The sequence below is a fragment of the Panthera onca genome, chromosome A1 (assembly GCF_046562875.1).
Source record: "Panthera onca isolate mPanOnc1 chromosome A1, mPanOnc1 haplotype 2, whole genome shotgun sequence".
NCBI classification, from domain to species: domain Eukaryota; kingdom Metazoa; phylum Chordata; class Mammalia; order Carnivora; family Felidae; genus Panthera; species Panthera onca.
The window spans coordinates 226809046-226830222 of NC_138339.1; the positions used below are offsets into that span (position 1 = coordinate 226809046).

The window sequence follows — 21177 nt, forward strand, 5'->3', positions numbered from 1 at the left end:
TCTACATTCCATTCTCTTATCTCAATATCAAAATCTAGTCATAAGTATACCTGCACAATGTGGAAAGACACAATTTACACACATAAATCTGTTATACCTAGTCAAATAAGAATTATGTAAGTTCTCTAACATAGCACAGAGGATTTTTACGAGTCTTACTCTTATATATGAAAAAGTTTTAAAATGCAGAATTTAAATTCTAAAATAGTTTACAATCAGAACTATCCTTGATCTTCATAATGTTCTTAAGGCTTATTTTTTCATGATTTTTGTTTTTTCAGGCCACATGACTTGAATTAAATAGCATTCATTATATACCATTCGATGACATTAGTTGTGTAGAGAAACAGAATTCTTTAACTCACATAAAATTTTTAAAAATACTAATATTGAAAAAGGGTGAAAAGTAGTTCTATGCACTCCTGGCTTTTGGTATTTGTTTTTAAAGGGTCTTGGGATCAAATACAGAAACCAACATATCTCACGAACAGCTGGAATCATTTACAAAAACAAACATCTACATTTTTAGAGTAAATTTTGCACGTGTATGAGATGAGTACAATAATGCATTAGTTTGTGAAAGGAAAATAAAAACATCTAAATAAAAAGGAAGTTCTACTACTACTCCTTTTTATTTTATGTTTCATTATCACTTTATTCTGTTTTACATGATTAAATTCTCTTGGAAGTCTAAAAAAAATTTCACTACTTGCATGTGCTACTGGGTTCATTTTACAAAAATAAAGGTTCTTAATGTGGATCAATCCAAATTGTGGGTTACTGGTAGTCAGCTTCTACCTAAAATACCCTTAATGTAACAGTCTTTTTAAACTGTTCAAGGTTTCACAGGCCTCACCAATCCCGATCCTTTCTTTACAATGTTTTCCCATGGAAATAATATAGAATGTATATTGTCAATGAAAAATTAAAATGAAAAGTGCAAGAACAAAAAAAATTTTTAACCAAAGATATATATTTTATATATCTATATATTTTAACTAAAGATATATATATTTATATATACATGTATATATAAATATATGTATGTTTATATATATATATATATATATATACATATATATATATATATATATATACATGTGTATATATATATATATATATATATATATATATATAAACAGCAAAACCTTGATTTGTGAGCATAATTAGTTCTGGAAACCTGCTTGTAATCCAAAGCACTTGTATATCAAAGCAAATTTCAAGAACCATTGGCTCAGTTGTTATCATGTGACAGCTGGCATCATGTATGACTCATATTGCAAGACACTGCTCATTTATCAAGTTAAAATGTATTAAAGGAGCAGCTGGGTGGCTCAGTGGGTTAAGCATCTGACTTCGGCTCAGGTCATGATCTCGCAGTTCGTGGGTTCAAACCCAACATCCGGCTCTGTGCTGACAGCTCGGAGCCTGGAGCCTGCTTCAGATTCTGTGTCTCCCTCTCTCTCTGCCCCTCTCCCCTCTCTCACTCTCTTTCTCTCTCCAAAATAAACATTAAAAAAAATTTTAATGTATTAGAAATATTTGCTCATCTTGTGGAACACTGACAGAACAAGCTACTCACAATCGAAGCTTTTACTGCATATGCACATGTGTGCATGTTATATCTATATATATCTCTCACATATATGTGAGAGATATATATATGAGAGAGAGATGTAGCTCTCATATATATGAAATATATATGAAATATATATATACATATATATACATATATAAATATATATGAAATATATATATATATATATGAAATATGGAACACACTCCTCAAAATTTCAACTTCTTGGAAAAGAACTGTCATCCATTCTGTAATACATATTAAATTAAAAGAGGAGAGAAAAAAACTATCTCCCTACAATAAAACCCTTTCCCTAAAGAGCAAATCTAGTTTTCCCCTTTCATACAAGCTTGATACTTTCATGTTACCTTGGACTCTTCTGCTCTTTTCTCCTTTTCCACTGCCAAGCCCTAATGTTTCTTCCCTACTCGTGTACCTCAGATTTGACCCTTGGTTTTGCTAGCCTCTGCACCAAGCAGTTTCAAAATCCCTTCCTTGGAGCCTCACAGTATCATCCTACTTCAACTCACTACTGAATACCACTGCCAAACTCATCTTCCTAAAATACCACTCAGGTCATAATACTGTTTCTCGATAACCTTTTCACTAAATGAATTGTTACTTATTTATTATCTGAATATCTAAATTATCTGAATCTACTGTATGAAATCCTAAAATAGCTTCTCACAGAAGTACTGATCAGGCCCGAAGGGATGAAATGGAAAGAGGTCCCAGCTTTTATTTATTCATTTATTTTTATTTATTTAAGAGGTCCCTGCTTTATTTATGTATTTTTTTAATGTTTATTTATTTTTGAGAGAGAGAGTGAGACAGAGCGTGAGCAGGGGAGGGCCAGAGGGAGGGAGACACAGGATGGGGAGCAGGCTCCAGGCTCTGAGCTGTCAGCACAGAGTCTGACACGGGGCTTGAACCACTACTGAGAACATGACCTGAGCCTAAGTCGGATGCCCAACCAACTGAGCCACCCAGGCGCCCCAAGAGGTCCTTGCTTTTTAATCAAAGCTCTACTAAAACCTCTGGGCAGAAGTACATTAGTTTAGTACGCTAGGTACACCAGCTTATTTTTCCTCTGAGCCCAAGTTACTACATAATTATATATGAAGGGATCTTATATATAAAATCTCTAAGATCTCTAAGATCTTCTCATTCTGGGATACAAAGTCTCTACTGAGAAGACAACTGTGATGTAAGCTGAAGTATCATGCAGGCAGGACAGAATTTAGAACCTGAAGACCCAAAGTGGGTAAAATAACATTTGAAAGACTACAAGTGAGGCACCAAATAAATTGCCAAGATTACCTGGCCAGCTAAATGCAAATGAGAAGATTCATCAATCCAACTGGTTTGAGAGAAATAAAAAATAGTGACTAGAAAAATAAAGCATTACCCTCTGATTCCCAGAGTTCACAAAGCTGCTTGAGATGAAAAGTTTTATTGGTAGTAACAAATGGAACAAGACTGTGACTTCCCAAAAGACTGTTTACATCCCAATGAGAAGGCATTCCTACTTTAAAAGGCTTTAATTAGGAAGCAACAAAGAAAAATAAATGAAGCACTTAACTAAGAAGTTGGGAAAATGTTCTAGAAATACAAGTCTGAAATAATTATGTGCAAAGAAATTATAAATGTTAAAGCAGAATCTCATGGGTTAGAAAATTTACAAGGGGCACCTGGATGGCTCAGTCAATTAAGTGTCTGGCTCTGGATTTTGGCTCATGATCTCCTGGTTCCTGAGATCAAGCCCTGCATCAGGTTCTGCAGTGACAGCATACAGTCTGCTTGGGACTCTCTCTCCCTCCCTCTCTGCCCCTCGCCCACTCACACTCACTCTTTCTCTTTCTCTCTCTCTCTCTCCCTCAAAATAAATAAACTTAAAAAAAAGGAAAGAAAATTTAAAAATTGTAAATTTGGTTACAAAATCCATAAAGTGATTCACAGATGAAAAATGAATAATATATACAACCTTCATTCAAAGAGAGAAAAGACTGAAAATTAAAAGCGAGGTATAGCAAGTAAGTGTACTTTTCATTTCATAAAACAGATACTCAACATGTAATAATAAATTTACATAGAGAAAAGGAACTGAATCAAAATGTTTCTCAAAGTGAATCTCTAGGTTATAGGCTTATAAATCTTTTTATCTTTACATATTTTCCTATGCTATAAATTTTATTCAAAGAATTCTTTACTTTTATAATCATAGAAAATATAAGTTTGGGATGGTATAATAACTCTCAGTATCAAGAGTTATACATAAACACTGGACTACAAATCGCCTAAAGGTACGACCTCCATTTGTCCTAGTGACCAATCTATGAACAGCACCTATATAGTGCTGAAATATCTGAAACTATTCTATATTTATTAAACAAGTATTTAATATAGTTATGATGATAGCAGTATATATAAAAGCAGGTTTAAAATAATATGTACCTTTTTAAAGTTTTCAAATGTAATAGCCCTATGACTTTTTTGATAATAGAATTCCTGCCAATTCTTCTACAAACACAACCTATCTTGGGGTGCACAGATGGCTCAGTCAGTTGAGTATCCAATTCTCGATTTTGGCTCAAGTCATGATCCCAGGGCCCTGGGTTCCCCCTGTGTCAGGCTCCACATTGAGCATGGAGGCTGCTTAAGATTCATTCTCTCTCTCTCTCTCTCTCTCTCTCTCTCTTTCTTTCTCTCTCTCTCTCTCTCTCTCCCCCTCCCCAAAGCTTCCCCCCCCAATCCCCCCCGCTCATGCTCTCCTTCTCTCTAATAAAAATAAAAATAAATAACCTATCTCTTAGTCACAGAAACAAGAGCCATTCAGCTTTCCATCTCCAGTTCCATTCCATAATATCCTAAGCCGTCCCTTCCTTATATAACTTCTTTCCATAACATGGAAATTTATCAAGTTCTCAATCAGAAAATAAAAATGAAAAATAATTAAACGAAGGTGACAGAGCCCAGGAAGAACTGATGAAAAAGGCACTTAACAAGAAGAAAAGAAACAAGTCACTAACATAAGGTTAAATAACCATTATTTATTATTCAATAGTATGTAAAAAAAAATTTACTGACCCACAATTAATCACTACACAAATCTTCGGAGACTGGCTAACTTGGGATCAAATCCCAACTCTGCCACTTACTATAAATTCATGACTTGGCAGATAACTTCTCAGCATAACACCACCTATCTCACAGGGACACTGGATGATTAAAGAAGCTACTTTATATTAAGTACCCAAGAGTGACCAGCTTAGACTCAATAAATAATAAATGTTAAATTCCCTCAATTTTCCAGTATAAGATGGGCAGCCAAAAATAAATAAATAAAGAGGAATATTAACTAGTTCAGATGGGAATAATATCCATGACTTTAAATTCATTAGCACTATGTGCTGATCAACAGATCTGAATACGTGGTTAATATTACTAAATATCAGAAAAATATTAATTTAAAAAGCAAAATTACCAAAAAGTCCTAGAAATAGAAAAAAAAAATCACAAGGTGTTGGTTTTGCTTTTTAGAAAACAGAAATGCACATTAAATACACAGGCATATAAATTAGTAATTTTCTTTATAACATACATACATATACACAAAAACTTAATCATGAGGAATTAAACTCAGGTAAAACATCATCTAGCCTAAAATGAATCATTCCTAAAATGAAGATACACACCTAAACTCAACTTCTATAAATATTTCTTCAAAATTCCCAGGAATATTAAGATCAGTCTGTAGTTCATAAAGGAATTCCCAGTGGGTAAATTAACTTGTTTTCCTTAATATACAACTTAAACTATGTACAGAAATCAGTATCAAAATAAGTTTTGATAGAAAGAAATTTAGTATTTTCACGTCACATTTACATCAACTTATATTTACATATAATTCAGTTTAATATTGTATCACTATTATACCAATATCAAAGAATTGATTTTACTGTTTGAAAAGTAAGTCACAGTAAATAACAGCAATAATCTATATAGCATTCAGGGTGTGGCAGTCAACCACTTATTGATATTGAAGGGGATCAGGATACGCCACCCCAAAATATGCCACTTTGGCATAAGAATTATTTTAAGCTAAAGGCAATTAAGAAGCAAAAGATACAGGAAAAATATTCTGCCCTCCCATAATCTTCCTAAAAGCAGAGCATAAATTTATCTACGTGAAAGGCATAAAAACCCACCTCTGTTGTGCTAGGATGAGAAGAGCAACCCCTATCCCTGGAGATGGAGAGTCCACCCCAAAAATGAGTCTGCAAAAACAAACTTTACCAAAATAACCCTTATCTTCCATTAGCTGTTCTCCCAAGTACTTCCTAGTCACTTGCCCACAATGCATTGTCCCTTGGATCTCAAACCCTCCTTCCTTTGTCAAGAAGGGTAATAATCTCTCTTTGAGTTTCACTTCATTTCTGTGAACCGTGATGTAAAAATACCAATAAACTGTATATTTGTTTCCTCCTGTTAATCTCTTTTGTCTGTTCACTTCACAAGCCCCACGTTGCTGAACCTTATAAAGTAATAAAAACTCTGGAGATGGATCTAAACTCTTTCAATTTACATGAGAAAGTGAAGTTATCTCAGTGTTCCTCTACCTTCCTACACTTCCCTGTTTACCTTCCTACAGGACTATTTTATAGCTTTTCTTCTCTGCTTAAACTTCTAAGACCTCCTGCCCTATCCTTACTCTAGTGATGGCTATCTTCCCTTTGCACTAACAAAATAAAAGCAGGTAGAAAATAACTTTGTCATCTTTTATCACATTAACTCTGCAGGTATACACATATAATCTCCCTTCTCATTATTTTCTTAATTAATTATGAGAAGAAGAATTCTCATAATTGCTTCTTCTGGATGACATATCCAGACTTCTATACAAAGCCGATTGGAAGTACTGTTGAATGGCAAGTATATACCAGGTACTGACTCCATCTCTGGCCCTTCATCTTGCTCAGGCTGGCTCAATGACTTCTCTTAGGGCTACATGTTCTGGGCTCCTTGGAGATTAATACACATACGTTAGAAATGGCCTCCAAGGCCAAGATGGGGAGTGGCATGTTTTAGCCTCCCACGAATCTGTTAGAGAGAACAGTCTTTCCCCTTCCCGACTCACAGGTGGTGCCACAAGATCTAATTAAAAGTTAGCTGCCAATTAGGCTCATGCAAACCCTTTAGTGCATGTGAACCCTTTGATACACCGTAATGCCCTCTAGGTGTCCCCTCACTCTATAAAATCTGTGGACTAAGGTCCAGACTTTGTGGAAAATAACGATGCAGCTGCTGTAAATTGCCATCCACCTGATCCCCCCTAAATAAAACTCTGTGTAAACTGTATGGAGTTGCCTACTTCATTTTTCCGGTTCAAAGCGCCGTCTCAGTTTGGGGGATACTTTGCTGTTCCTCCTCCACCTTCTTAATAGCCAATGCTTCCATCTATGCCTTCTAAGCAGGTAATGTCTCTCTTCTACTCATAGTATTCCACTGGCTTCCCAACTCAGTTCCAATAAAATTCAAACTCATACAGCCCTTTACATAATCTTCTCCATCCTTCATCTATCAGATCTAATCTACAAACTTCACCTCTGCTCCAGCCACAATCTTATTTTGACATTCTCCATTCATTCATGCCTATTTGCTTTTCCCTTTGTCTGCCATGGTCTCTCCCCAGTTTCCACTTGATTCTCTCCCTTCAAGTCTCTCTTCAGATGTCACCTTATCAAAGACACCTTCTTTAAACTACTTAACTTAAAACAGCAAACATTCCAGAATTCTCTATATCCTTATCCACACTTTGCTCCATAGAAAGTTTCACCATCTGACATACTATGTATTTTAGGTGTGTGTTTATTTCCTACTGCTTCTCCCTAGACTGTCACCTCCATGGGAGCAGAGACTTTTGCCTGCTTTGTATATTTGCTATATACCTCTAGCATCTGGTATATACTTGCCATTCAACAAACACTAGTTGAATAAATGAATTTCGTCCTTTAGCAAAATTTGGAGCCCAATCACACTATGCTCCCAAGGAGATTTTAAAAAATACAAAAACAATATTTGAAGACATCAGAGAGCTGCCAAGACAATGATCTGGCTTTGCAGCCAGATCCAGAGAGGAAGAAAGCTCACAGAAATTAAGTCCAGCCCAGGACTCTTTCCCTTCAAGGCAAATGCCCACCACAAAAGCAACAGTGGAAAGGCTGAGAATCTGAACGTAAATTTTAACATACCCATGGAAAACCTATGGTTTAGAGACTTATAAGGGAAGACCTCTCTCAAACACCCCAAGCTTTTTGCTTGCGAGATACTCCCCAGAAATAAGGATGGGGGAGGAAAAGCCCAAACATGCTAAGTGAAAGAAGCCAGTCACAAAAAACTACATATTCTATGATTACATTTAGAATAGACAACTCAATAGGGACAAATAGCAAATTAGTAGTTGCCAGAGGATTGGAGGGATGGGGAACTAGGAGGCACAGAGCTTCCTTTTGGGATGACAGAAATATTCTGGAAGTAGACAGTGGTGATGGCTACATAACATTACAAATATACTATAAACCACCGAATTGTACCCTTAAAATGGTCAACTTAATGAAATGGTGAATTTTACATCAATTAAGAAGGAAAGAAACAGACACGCCCTTACAGAGACCAAGCATCAACTCAAATCATCTCAATTTTTTATTGAATTCTGACATTCTGAGATTGCTGGGGTCTTAAGCCTAGGTACCAGCATGAACCAAAAGCAATTACCCCTGGAGGCAGCAGAGGTACCAAAGCTTCCAAAGCTTCAAATTAGCTCTATAACTTTTGATGTACTTTATTCAAGCCTCAATCAAAAACAACCAGTCAGATTAAAAGACAAGAAGGGAATTAAAGCCAAGGAAAATAAGACATGTAGGTAACTAGATAATGAAGCAAATACATAGATGAATAGATAATGCAGTTATCAGACACAAAATTTTAACTAATCATAAATAATACGTTCCAGGAATTAAAAACCAAGATTGAGGATTTCAGCAACTAACAGGAAACCATAAGAGTATAAAATGTACTTTCTAGAACTGAAAAGTAAAATAACTGAATTTAAAAATTTAATAATGAGTTTGATAGCAGAGTACATACAGCTAGAAAAAGAATTAGTGAAGCAGAACACATAGCAAAAAAAAAAAGATTCAGGAATATGCACAAAGGGTGAAAGCAGAAGGGAAAAAATGATGTAGAATACAATCATATGCATATATATCATATATATCATATGTTTAATAAGACCTCCAGAAGGATAGGAGGAAGAAATGAAGCAGGAGCACTATGTGAACATATAATGGTAAAGAAATTTTCAAAGCTATTTAAAGAAAAATTAAACTTCAAGATTGTAATCAGGAAATGTTCAACAAAGAAAATCCTACAATTAATTTTTTAGGGAGAAAGGAAATAATCCCAGATGGACGCTTAGAGAAGCAAGAAGAATTAAAAGTTAGGAAGAATAAATATATGGGTGAATCTAAATATTTACTATGTATGTCAATAATGACAATGAGAAGAAGGGCTTAAAAGATATAAAATATTAAGATAAATGAAAACAATAGCACTAAGTCTGGAGAAGGATAACAAGAATGGATTTATTTTACTCTTTAATTAATCAAAGATGTACATTATAATATCTACCCAGGGTAACAACTAAAAGAATAGCAACAGAATATATATCTAAAAGTTAACAGAGACAGGTACTGAATAATTATGAAAAATATATAAATCCAAAAGAAGTCAAGAAAAGTGAGAAAAACACACTGAACAGACAAAACAAATATGGTATCTTTAAAGCCAAACATGTCAATAGTTACATTACACATAAAGATATTAAACACTCCAATTTAAAAACAAGGATTGTCAAACTAGGTATATTTTTTAAGAGGAAAAAAAAACTCAACTATATGCAGCTTACAAGAAATGAAGAAATATGCTTTGCACATGAGGATCGAGTACAGAATAAAACCTGTGGAGGATGTGAAATAGTCCCATCTTTCAGGAGTTTAACATGTGCTAGCAAGGTAATTCATAAACAGAAAAGCCTAAGGCAATTATACACACACACACACACACACACACACACACAATCTTAAGAAATACTAACTTTTTCCCATCCCTGTATTTTGCCTGGCTAGCTTACTCTTATCCTCCTGTTCTCATCATGTCACTTCCTCCAGAAAGCTTTCCAGACTTTCCCTAACTAGGTTAACTGGGTAAATAAAGTGCCCCTGCTAGGAGATTCCATACAAACTGTGCTTCTTCATCAGAACAATTATTACAGCATAGAGTAATTAGATGTTTTACCGTCTCCTCCACTAGAAAACAAATCCTATAAGATCAAAATCCCAGTCTCTACTGGGTCCAAAACAAGGAAAGGTCTGAGGTTTTCCCCTACTTGCAGGCTAAAAAATGAGCCTGCTTGTTTCATAAATGCTGGCAAAAGACAGGTGGCTCCCAGGTCAGAGACAAAGGATTTTATTACTCAAGCACAGCAGGCTGTATAAGCTTCCTGCTAGCATTGGTTCCCTCTGTCCTCCAAAATCCTCAGGGCTGATGTAGGGTAAGTCCAAGTGGATGCTACACATATAGAAACTCCAATCTTTTAAAGGGGCTGCTAGCAAGCCTGGCCAATTTTTTGCCTTAGAGATACCTTTATTATCATGGTTAAAAATAAATCTGCCCTGTGCCCTAAATATCTCTTTCAAGGTTATTTACAAAAATCCTTGAAAAGATAATCTAGAACAAACCCTGATAAAATATGCGAGAGAGAGAGAGAGAGAGAGAGAGAGAGAGAGAGAGAGAATTGTCCCAAACTACAGTTCATCGTATTACCTGTAACACTTAGCACAGTGCTTGTCACACAGATGGTAATCAACATTAGCAGATGCATGGTATATAATAAATGAAGTAATGAAAAACTGGGACAGTGTTATGATAAAACAATCATTTTTAACTCTTAAGCTTTTTAAAAATAAAGATAATGACTCTTTTGATTCTATCATGTGCATATTCACATTATATCAACTTTGCAAATTCATATACTTTGTCCTATTACTCTCTTTTCAAATGAGTAGTTTCTAATGTCTAGGCAAATGCTATGTATTCTAACTTTTCTTTGTTTGGATCTTCAATCAGTTAGGACCTTTATCATGTCATGCACCCATTGGAAAAACCATGACTATTTTGTTCAATGGTAAACTTGCTGAAATAAATAAGCTACAGATCAAATAAGTGCACTGGTATTTTCTATAGAGGCAAAATATTGATATATCCCTAACCTACAAGAACTGCTTTCTAAATGGCATAAGAAGGCCTTATAGGGGATTAATGAAACAAGAACCGTTTGAAGAGGAAATAACAAAGCTTATTGGTGGTAGTGACAAACACTAATCCAACTGCCCATTGTTTTTTTTTCTCTTTCCTTTCTCATCACAGCAAACTATTTCAAATATTGCAATTCACAGAAGACTTGAACACAGCCTTATGATCTAGATCAGAAGATAAAGCAACCTATTAACTCTATATCAGAACAAAATTGAAGTTAAGGAATAAAATATGCATGGATGAAAGTTTCAAGGTGTAACCATAAGGGAATATACAAACAATCATATACTTGGTGGGATTAAAATAACTTACATTCCTTCCACATGAGTAAACAAAAATATAATCAGTTAGTAACCATCTTTATTCTTTTTATCTTAAAGCCGTATGTGTGTATTTTTATAAAGTTAGCTAGTATTTTGGGGCAGTGGAAAGAGGAGTGAGGAGGATTGCTAACTACCTGGATCATTTGTTATCCTTTTTACCACTTATAATCTCTTGTGAAAAAATATATACTGAATTTTATTTTTCCCCACATTACAATCTCAGTCATGTTGTTATATATATATACACACATACAGACACACACACACACACACACACACAATCCAATGTCACTTATTTTGATCACTAATATATCAATTTTTTCTATCATCTGTGTTTTCTATTGTTGAAATAAACTTCTAGGCATTTCTACCCAGAACGTGACTTCAGCAAACTGAACTTTTGTGTTCCTGTAAATGCTATTCTTGACCAGAAATGCAATATATCCAGTCAGCCCATTCCCAAATGCCAAGTCAACACTGGGCTCTATACCTATTTCCTTGTTCCTTAATTGTTTGAAATAAGGTCAGATATGCCACCCCAGTTAGTCATGCCCTGTTTCTAAAATGCAGCTACTAATGCTCTATAAAAATCCCTCTTGCCCAAAATTCCTCAGGAGGAGCGCTCTGCTGCTTGTGAGGTATCTTACTCCCCCAGTCCATGGATTTTCTTTGAATAAAGGACATCAAGCTCCTTACTAAATTGTTTTAGCTCTGTCATTTGATGGTACTTAGCCAAGGTTTTCTGTGAATCATTTTTCTCCTTGCTGTTTTTGGAATGAGTTTGTTCATTCTTAGTACTTTGCACTGTGATCAGAGAATGTTGTTTTTATTATTTCTCTTCTTTGGAATTCACTGAGTTTTTTTGTTGGCTTCTAACATGTTCAATGCTCATTAATACTCCATGTGCACTTAAAAAGAAGTTATGGTTCACTAATGTCAGGGTTTAGAGTTTGATATAAATAAGATCCACTCTTGATCATATTTAAGGTATTCAATACACTTGATACATGAATATGATCTGCCTTAGAGAGGAATGTATTAAAATCTCCAATTATTAACGTGTCTGTCTCTGTCCTTGAATGAACTATAGTTTCTGCTTTTTTAAATTTATTTTTCAAGAGAGAGAGAGAGAGAGAGAGAGAGAGAGAAGGAGGATGTGGGGGGGAGGGGCAGGGAGAGAGGGAGAGAGATTATGCCAAGCAGGCTCTGCATTGTCAGCACAGAGTCTGCCGCAGGGCTTGAGCCCACAAACCATGAGATCATGACCTGAGCTGAAATCAAGAATCAGACGCTTAATCTACTGAGCCACCCAGGTGCCCCAGTTTCTGCTTTTTGAGAGATGGCCTGATGTGATATTGTGACTTATAATAAGAAATATACGTATATTTGGGCTTTGTTCCCATTCATGGCATAGAGCTCCTCAAACCCTTGGAATTTCCTAACAGAGGGGAGAAACAAAGATATCTTTTTTCATGTTAATGAGGTGACTTTAAAGTAATCTCATTTTGGGGACTGGTTGCCAGGGGAATCAAATTTGGGATTAAAGGGTTAGAATTTTCAATCTAGACCTCCCACCCCACCACACACCTCTGGGGAGAGAAAAAGGGCTAGAGACGGAGTTCAATCACCAACGGGCAAAGATTTCATCGATCATGTCCATGTAATGAAGCCTCCATAAAATCCCAAAAGGATGGGGTTCATAGAACTTCCAAACTGGTGAACACCCAGAGATGCAGGGACAGTGGCATACTCAGGGACCACAGAAGCTCCATGCCCCTTTCCCATACCTTGCCCTATGCATCTCTTCCATTTGGTCATTCCTGAGCTATATCCTTTTGTAATCTAGTAAGTAAATGTTTTCTGAGTTCCGTGAGCCAATCTAGCAAATTAACTGAACCCAGGGAAGGGGTGATAGAAACTCCATCTATAGCACAAGTAACAACGTGGACTTGTGATTGCATTTGGGGTGGGAAGCAGGCAGTCTTACAGGACTCAGCCTTTAACCTGTGGGATCTGACAGGTTAGACAGTGTCTAAACGGAGTCAAATGCTTAGTGATATAGGGGAAAACACACACGAGAATTGGCATCAGAATTATAACCGGTGGCAGTCATAGGAGATGTGCTAGAGATCTGAGAAGTGATATTCGCCCGAATGGGCCTGGCTCATAGAAACATGTGGCTTGGGAAGAGAAAGGATGAAGCGTGGGGGATGAAGAACTTTTGATTCCTGGGGGTCACATGGTCACCCACAGTGGAGCAGCAACTGTGCTGTGCTCGGCTGCTAAAGGGAAAAGGTACCAAAGGAACTTGCAGATGAATCCAACGCCCTGGGAGTTGGTTTGCTGAATGCATAAAGAAATGCAAATTAATAAGAAACAGGCAAAATATACAATCTCTTGGTTATTATTACCAAGAGATGATAATATTATTTTAGCTGTGAGAGCTAAAATAAAATAAAAAGTGCCGAGTCACACCCTGATGATAGACAAACTTCAAATTTCAGTCAGTCTGGGCTGAGGCCACTACCCTCAAATCCACTCCCCAAAGGAAAAATTATGCAGAAACAGCAGAGAATACTTCTAAGACCTCTGGTCACCAAGAAGGTAGTCCGCATGGAGGGAGGACAAAACCAGGGAGCGCTGAAACTAGGGGATACAGTGTGAAGTTGTGTCACTTTGTAGACTGGTATCATCAGCTTCCTTGAAGAACCTTTACTAAAATGGATTAGGAGAGTGACTAATTTAGGAGGAGTATCTGGTCTTGAGTGATGCAGAGTTGGAAGAGCCTATCTGGGCTGACACAGGACCCACCACTCACTACGGAAAAAATCACAAATGGCTATCTGTAATCCAGACACACAGGAGACTTTTCTCGAGGGAACGGCCAGCATGGTAGACTGGATACAAGTCACCACCAGGTCTGTTTACCCTGAGCAAATGGACAGTCCACCACTGCCTATAAATGTGAAGTGGAACATCTCAGACGAAGCAGCTGATATGCTTCACATACAAACCATACTAGACCAGCTTTTTCATGACCAGGATATTCACCGCTGAATATACCCATTATCCAAGTCATGGTAAATGCGGTTAAGGGAGTCTCTCTCACATGGCTACCTCACATAACCTTGTTGCTACAAAAGTGAAAAACAGTTCTAGAAGCTTTATTAAATTTGGTGACTCAGCTTTCCCTTATGGGTCTTACAGATGCTAATAAAAACATTAGGTTAATTAGCGAATGGGAGAAGGCTGAAGGGAGAGTCAAGGGACTCTTCCCAACAAGGTGGAAAATTTTAAACAGGTAGTAAGAAATAAGGTGAATAAAGCAAATATTGAGAGACAAAACAAAAAAATCATCATAAAGGGGAGAGTCACAGGATTCATCCCAGCAGGGTAGAAGTCTTTAGATGGTTATTAAGATATAGGATGAATAAAATGAAGTTTGGGGTTAACACACAGGTTTTAATAGAGCACTACAAAAGCTGGGTGGGCCAGATAGATCTTCTGCTGGTCTTGCAACATTACAGAGACCCAAACAAATCTACCCTATTTACCACATTTTGAAAAAAAATTAAAAAGTTAGCAGGCAGAGATTACAATGAGAAACCTGACCTGTTATACCTTGGGACAGTTGTAAGGCAGATGAATCAAAAGGCAGGGTCCCTTTGCTCAATGCCTTCCTGAGGACCCAAAGACTTGCACAAGAGTGGGTAAAATGCTAAGAGGGTAAAAAAGAGAAGTTTCCAGGACTCCTTTATACAGGAGTCCTACAAAAGTGGTACTAAAACCCATTGGCAAGGCCCTGACTTGGGCTGCAATTAGATTGAGAGAATATAAAAAGCTAATGTATGGCATGACATGAAAGCAGGAGTGTTTAACCAGGTATCATGTAAAAAAGTTGTATCAATTTTACCTGCATGTTTCATGGGAATGGCTATTATGTCTGGCTGGGGAACACTTCCCCCCACCTAGTATTGCAAAACCAAAACCTATGAGGTCCTAACGGAAGCTACATTACAAACTAAAGAGTTGATGGAATTAAGGTAAAGGTTTGTAGCAGAATTGGTATAGTTGAACAGGCTTTATGCAAAGTGGTTGCATCTTTTTTTTTATCTAATTGTATTATGGAGATTGACACTGTACCTGACTGGGAAACATTTCCCCGACCTAGTACTGTAAACCACAAGGCATCTTGCCCTTCAGGTAATATTAATTGGGCATACTAAATGGGAAGCAGTAAGACTGCCTGAGTCCACACATTGTAGAATAGAAGGCGGAGGACCGGGAGCAACAAATTCTCTGTGCAATAGCCCCATGTGGAGCACAGACAGGGGCTTGTTCCAAGAGCCTGTGAGTGCCTCCCAGCAATGACTGCCACAACACTGGACTAGAAAATTTCCATTTGAGGGGCATTTACTACCTTGCCGTTGTACATTATTTACTGAAGCTATCCCTATGATTGAAGGACATAAAATGATCTTGTAACTTGAAATAGCCATAATGTCTAGGATGATGTCAGAGACAGACTCTAATGGGAATGGCAGTGTACAAAACATAATAAAATGAATATGGTTTATACAAGATCATGCTGCCTGGAGAATGCAAGGAGGAGAGTCTCAGGAGCAGGGGGTTTCTTTTCCCTGAGGACTGACTCTGAAACTGTGTGAGAAGCTGCTGGATTCTACCGTCAGTTGGACAGTGCCATATGAACAGTTCTTGACTGATCAACAAAGAGATGCTTTGTTTGTGGACAGAAGTTCCAAGGTGAATGGACAACATCCTGTTTGGAAAATCACCACTCTGAGTGAAGAAAAGGTAAAAATAGATCAGTTTGGTATGCTGAATTTCATGGTGCTTTCCTAGCAGTGATGGAAGAATTGAACACTGGTAAAAGCCTCTATGTTTAGGTAGTTACTGACTCATAGGCAGGGGCCAATTGCCTCTATGTTCAGGCAGGAGGGCCACGGAAACCGGACCTATAAGAGAGATGTTCACATTGGGCATGGCCCTATGGAAATCACTATCAGAACGTCAGGGGTGCATCAGAGTGCAATGTTAACGGCCACCAGAAGAACTCTCTCGCAGATTCAGAAGGTGACTGGAATCAATAAGCAGCTATCGCGGTGTGCCCACTTAGGTTGGCCATCTGAGCCCATGAAATGAGAAGACCTGAGGGCACTACAGTAGTACAGGGATGGGCTAAATCTAGACATGTCCGTCCCTCTTGTATCCTCTGAGGCATAAAATGACAACAAAAACTGTTGTGCTGGTCAATGAGAGAGACAAAGACTACAGATGGCTATGTGAGAGATTCCTTAGTGGGAAGGCCCTAAGTAATAGCAAGCAAATCAGACTGAGGCTAGTAATTCTGGAGGCTACAAATGGGGGTCTTGACAGGAACAGACACTGCCTCGGAATTGGACTTTGCTTACCCAGTGACAGATGCAAATGCTCAGAGTGCTATAAAAGAACCAGAACAGATGATATGGCACCAATTTGGACACTGGGACACTTTGAAGAAGTGATGGTCACTTTACAGCCCCTAATGTCCAACAATGGGCAAGGAGCTACCCTCCTCAGAGTAACAGTTTGATAGAGAATTGGAATCTACAATTAAAACACTGGTTGCCTAAAACAGAGGGAAACAAAGGCAGGAAGGGCTGGTTTATACACCTTCACAAGTATGTATTCATATTCAAGATACATGTATATCTTATAATCCATGTAAATTTTTTTCAAACTATCTAATATACACTAAAAGCTAAGTAAAGTGTAGGCTATTGTTATTTTTTCCTAGCCAAATCTGATGTTAGCAAATATAACTACCCTACCCCCAAAAAGGACCACAAACATAGCTTACTATTTTGTTCTCATTTATACTTCTTCCCCTCCCAACTTCTATATGCCTTTTTTTTTTAACATTTATTTTTGAGAGACAGAGAGACAGAGCGTGAGTGGGGGAGGGACAAAGAGAGAGGGAGACACAGAATCCGAAGCAGATTCTAGGCTCTGAGCTGTCAGCACAGAGCCTGATGCAGGACTGGAACTCCCGAACTGTGAGATCATGACCTGAACTAAAGTCAGACGCTTAACTGACTTAACCGCTCTGCCCTTTTTTTTTTTTTTTTTAATTTTTTTTCTAATGTTTATTTAGAGACAGAGAGAGACAGGGCATGAGCGGGAGAGGGGCAGAGAGAGAAGGAGACACACAATCCAAAGCAGGCTCCAGGCTCTGAGCTGTCAGCACAGAGCCTGACGTGAGGCTCGAACTCGACAACTGCAAGATCATGACCTGAGCCAAAGTCAGATGCTCAACTGACTGAGCCACTCAGGCGCCCCAACTCCTATGTAACCTTTTAAATTATATTTAGATTTACCAACATGTTTTACAGCTCTGTGCATCATTACATCCTGTATACTACTATTTTCTCTCAGTTCCCTGCTCTTCTTGTTAGAGTACATCATTAGTAATTCTTTCATCAATGATCAACAGGACAGTTTCTGAGTTCCTGTATGCCTGAAATTATCTTTATTTCTCTCTTATTCTAAAATGTCAATCTGTCTGGATAAGACAATGGTACATTCAAAGTTATTTTCCCTTAGTTGTTTTATCAGCATACTATCTTATGGAATCAGATGTTACTAATAAAGAAATGTACTGTCCATCTGATTCTTAGTTCCCTGAAGACATCTGCTGGTATTTTAAATATATGTAGATACATGCAGAGAGACAAAAAGATAAATACAGACATATCTATGGATGGTGAGCATCACAGTTTAATTTGCAGTGCCCTGATTAGCAGTCAATGTAAGCACTATACATATAATGGTTAAGTGTCTGGACTTTGAGATCGACTCCTTGGGTTGAAATCTAGACACTGAAACTTACTGAATGTATAACCTTAGCAAGTCACTTAAATATACATCTGTGCTCAGCTTCCACATCGGTAAAGTGTGGATAATAATAGTATCTATCTCATAGTGTTTTGCTGAATTTTAAGAAAGATAGTGAAATAAATTAATTCAAACCCGTGATGTTCAGTCCAAAAAAAATTTTTTTCAGAAAATCATGTATAGGCATTTTATAAAGGTTATTTTTAAAAAATCATAATGAAACAACATACAGCTAATGTACACATATGTTTTTAAAACCATATGAAAGGGAAAAGAATGACAAATATAATACCCACAGAATTAGTCACTTTAAAGAAGAGGAGAAAAATAGGATTGGTAAGCAACATACAGGGAGCATCAGCAATACTGGTATTCTAAATTATTATTATTATCATTAGTAGTAGTAGTAGTAGTAGTAGTAGTAGTATAGAGAGAGATAGAGCTCCAGCAGGGGCAGAGGGAGAAGGAGACACAGAATCTGAAGCAGGCTCCAGGCTCCAAGCTGTCAGCACAGAACCCGATGCGAGGCTCAAACTTGTGAAATGCAAGATCATGAAATAAGCCAAGCTGGCCGCTTTACCGACTGAGCCACCCAGGCGTCCCTTCAATACTGGTATTCTAGACCACAACTTGGAGAGTGACTCATGACTATTATTTTATTACTGAGAATGGGGATGGGATGAGGAACAGAAGATAATTACCAAATACATGATATCTTTCTTCATCTTATTGAGGCATACCTGATCACCAGTCTTCATATGCACTGAAAAGTCTGAGAGCAAATACACCAAAATTAAAACCATTAAAAAATTTTTGGGAGAAACCAAGAAGCCAGATAATGTTAAAAAACAAAACAGGGGCGCCGGGGTAGGTCAGTCAGCTAAGCGTCCGACTTCAGCTCAGGTCACAATCTCGCAGTTTGTGGGCTCGAGCCCCGCGTCAGGCGCTGTGCTGACAGCTCAGAGCCTGGAGCCTGTTTCAGATTCTATGTCTCCCTCTCTCTCTGACCCACCCCGTTCATGCTCTATCTCTGTCTCAAAAATAAATAAACGTTAAAAACAAAACAAAAAAAAAAACAAAAAAAAAACAAAAAAAACCCATGTGTTTCTAATAAACCAATCAAGACAATTACGGGGTTCTCCCCTAGCCCTGACAGACTGACAACTAAGATATAGAATATACATATATGTGTTTTTATGAGATCAAAAAGAAGAAAAGAGTGCCAAGGTAAAATAAACCAAAGACTCTCACATATGTGCATAACTGTTAACAATATTCAATTGGATCTGAATTTGGTAGAAATAAGAATGAAGTAAAGAGATTAAAGAACCAGATGTCCCAATGAGGGCAAAAGTCAGATTAATGGAAATGGAAAAATAAAAGATATCTTGATATCAGAATAAGTAACCGTAACCTTCAAGATTTTTAAAACAACAGCTCTGGTGATTCCAAAGTTTGATGTCTGGCCATATATGCCAGTTGCTAAAGTGGCATAAATATGTAAGTTGTTGGAACAGGAATGAACAGAGAGGCTTGCCCTGCAGGGAACTTTTACCTGTGATGTGAAAATTATCCATGATGCTTAGAAGGTAGCCTACAAAGGAAAATGGTGAGCCAGGTGACAAAAATCCGTGAGGAATATTCTACAGGATGATACAGCAGGTACAGCATAGATTTCAAAGCAGGAAGGGACTGTTGGGAAAGGCTGATTTTAAAAGTGATCTAGAAGCAAAATATCTGGAGAATGCCAGATTCTTTGCTCATCTTCAGGCATGCTGAACTTGGAAGAAAGAAAAAGCACTTCGATTTCAGGTAAGGAGGTAAAAGTACTAGAGGGAAAGAGTGAGAATATAAAGAAAGTTTTTTTATGGAAAAAGACCCCACAAGGAGAAACAGGATGAAGAAAGAAAAGGCTGTTTTCTCACATCTCTTGAGGTTTTTGCACATGCTTGAAATGCCCTTTCTAATCCCCTCGATCTGGGTAACAGGATTTGGCTCAGGAGTTATTTCTTAAAGGAAAGCATTTTAAAATCTAACCCATCCCCCAATTCAATGCTATTTCCTAAGCATGTATACCTTGTGACTCTCTTTATGAAAGCATTTATCAATATGTAATTGTTATTTTTCATTTCCTGTCTCTAACTAGATTAGTGTGACCTGAGTATATGCCATGTATTTAATTGCTATAACCCATCATCGTGCCTGGCAGAGAAGTATCCAATACCTGGTGGCCACATGCTGAATCACTGCACTATACCAGGTTGACAGGAAGGAAAACTTGTTCACAGCAGTTTGTGTCTTGGGCAACACCCATGGAAAAATGATGTACAGAACTACAAGAAGTAAAAACACGGCTTACCATTATCCTCAGTGTCTAGTGTTACCAGTAAAATAGCATTTCTGTCAAACTGGATACAACTCATTTTAATTACTAAATGTTTTAATTCTCAAATCTGTACTCACATCTTTAAAAGTTGAGTTTAACAAAAGTAATAAAAAACTATAATAATAAAAGTATTGAGTGTTAATTAAATATTTTACTATTAAATTATTAATTATTAAAATATCAGTTGAAATTGCCAAAACAATAAGCTGGATTTCTATGCCCACTTTTTATATAGCTTTGTCATCCCTGAGTCAGTGAAGGAAAACAAACAATGGATTAAATACCTTTCACTGATTAAAAAGCATTTTAAAATGTTATTCTTACAAAGAAATTATTAAAGAATAAATGCAGGACTAAATTTTAGCTCAGTTTTATTTGTTTTTTCTCAAAATGAGCATTTACAATGTTTCTCTAATACTACAGTAAGGTAAGAGACATGTGGTTTTTAGTTAGATGACTTTATCAAGTCTACACTGAAAAATATCCAATAAGCATGAAACTGGAGGTGTGTCTACATAAAAGTAAAAGTAAGCCAAATGGCACTCTGAAAAAGGTACCATGATATATCTCACTGATTGCATTATAATAATAAGGTCAGCTGGAATTGGCACTAAGGAGAATGT

General features: G+C 37.1%; 1 protein-coding gene across 9 annotated transcripts in view; it reads right to left on the reverse strand.

The window, feature by feature from the left end:
- NBEA (neurobeachin) overlaps positions 1 to 21177 on the reverse strand; it is a 678106-nt gene that overhangs the window by 615037 nt on the left and 41892 nt on the right. Inside the window, exon 1 of one of the 9 annotated variants that reach the window (XM_078434425.2) lies at positions 5785 to 5853. The exons of the other annotated variants lie outside the window; for them this stretch is intronic. The gene's annotated coding sequence lies outside the window, so the exon portion shown is untranslated. Of the gene's footprint in view, positions 1 to 5784; positions 5854 to 21177 lie in introns of those variants that run through there. 9 annotated transcript variants of the gene reach the window in all.